The sequence below is a fragment of the Etheostoma spectabile genome, unplaced genomic scaffold, assembly GCF_008692095.1.
Source record: "Etheostoma spectabile isolate EspeVRDwgs_2016 unplaced genomic scaffold, UIUC_Espe_1.0 scaffold310, whole genome shotgun sequence".
Taxonomy (NCBI): Eukaryota; Metazoa; Chordata; class Actinopteri; order Perciformes; family Percidae; genus Etheostoma; species Etheostoma spectabile.
This window is the reverse complement of record NW_022605582.1, coordinates 858,018-859,675: the sequence shown is the minus strand read 5'-3', so window position 1 is coordinate 859,675 and position 1,658 is coordinate 858,018. Positions and strand designations below refer to the sequence as shown.

The window sequence follows — 1,658 nt, the reverse complement described above, 5'->3', positions numbered from 1 at the left end:
TAAAGACACCTGGACTCAGTCCAGACCAAAAGCCATATTGGGCAAGACCAGTGGCCGGGACCGAGACAAGTCCAAGTCCAAATACTAGAGAGTCCGAGACAAGCCATAGAAAAATGGTCTCGGGTCTGGACTCGAGTCCAAGACCGGACTCAAGTACTACAGCCCTGGTAAATACAGTATGTTTGCAAACTTATTGGTGAGATCCTTTATTGTAGATACAGAAAGGACAAGACAAATCATACAAACACGCCCTTAAAAAGTGTCAAAAACTGAAACAACCCCCCCAAAAACTGCTTATGAAGACAGGTTCAATGCCAGAGTTGCGTTACACAAAACAACACACGTGTTGTTAAGAAACATGCGTGGAACAGGATAAGGGCCAGATGTGAAAAATGTATTTGAGTTCTTAGTGTAAACTTGGTTAGACATATCTTTTATAATCATTTGCAAAATCCAAATTTAAAACAAAGGCACATTTCATTTGCATTTTTCTTATTCTTGACATTAGCCCATTTCTTGCAATCTGTTGGCTGGAGCTCATATTGTTTTGGGGCCCAGGAATGGAAGTGGAGACCAGCAGAATGTGGGTCAGGGGTTGCAGGTCTTTACATGTACAATAGGGGCTTTAACTGTGCAGGGTAGGGGGGGGTTTACACAAATGGTTAGCAGACTTTTAAAACATTTAAAAAAGAGTCAAATGCAGCTAACCTCTACGAACAGGGCCATGTCTGTTTAAAACAGGCTGCAGAACATCGACTGGCTCTGTGTCTGCAGAAGCACAAAAACATAATGTGGTTCAAGTTTTGGGGAAATTCTGGGAACGCAGAGTCTTGTTCTGCTTTATGATGCAGAATTACCTCCATACTTTGGAGTTTTCTGCTTCAAAACCAGGCGGCAACGTACGGGTCTGATAAGTGAAGCCGACGCTGAAGCATCTTTAAGCTGCATTCTATCTAACGTCCAGCAGGGGGCGACGCCACCGGCTCCAGACAGAAGTCTGTTTCTATAGAAGTCTATGAGACAACGGGCCGTGTTTTAATGATCCGAGCACCTGGCGCAGGTGCGTTTAGGGCGTGTCCAAATCCACTTTTGCTAGTTTGAAGGCAGAAAAGAAGGGAAAAGAAACTCCCTGTAAGACCAGTACGCCCAGAATGCACCTGAACACACCTCCCTGTAAGACCAGTTTGTAATCAAAAAAAATCTGGAAAAGAACTCCCTGTAAGACAATAGCCCAGAATCCACATGAACACACCTCCGTAAGACCAGCACGCCAGAAATGCACCACTGAACAAACCCCCTGTAAGACCACACGCCAGAATGCACCTTGAACACCCTACCCCTGTAAGACAACACGCCCAGATCACCTGAACACCACCTCCCTAAGACCACACCGCCCAGAATGCACCTGACACACCTCACTGTAGAGCCAGCACGCCCAGATGCACCGAACACCTCCTGTAAAGACCAGCACGCCCAGAATGCACCTGAACACACCTCCCTGTAACCCCAGCATGCCCAGAATGCACCTGAACACACCTCCTGTAGACCAGCACGCCCACAATGCACCTGACACACCTCCCTGTAACACCAGCACGTCCCAGAATGCACCTGAACACATCTCCCCTGTAAGACCATCACACGCCCAGAATGCCACCCTG

General features: G+C 47.1%; 2 long non-coding RNA genes across 2 annotated transcripts in view; one reads left to right on the top strand and one right to left on the bottom strand.

Moving 5' to 3' along the window:
- LOC116686073 (uncharacterized) overlaps nucleotides 1–1,658 on the top strand; it is a 22,311-nt gene that overhangs the window by 16,899 nt on the left and 3,754 nt on the right. The gene's annotated exons all lie outside the window — the stretch shown is intronic.
- Nucleotides 1,414–1,658, bottom strand: part of LOC116686074 (uncharacterized) — a 370-nt gene continuing 125 nt past the window's right edge. The window contains exons 2-3 of the long non-coding RNA XR_004331144.1: nucleotides 1,576–1,618; nucleotides 1,414–1,536 (exon numbers count right to left, since the gene is read on the bottom strand). This is a non-coding gene — a long non-coding RNA (uncharacterized LOC116686074). The remainder of the gene's footprint in view (nucleotides 1,537–1,575; nucleotides 1,619–1,658) is intronic.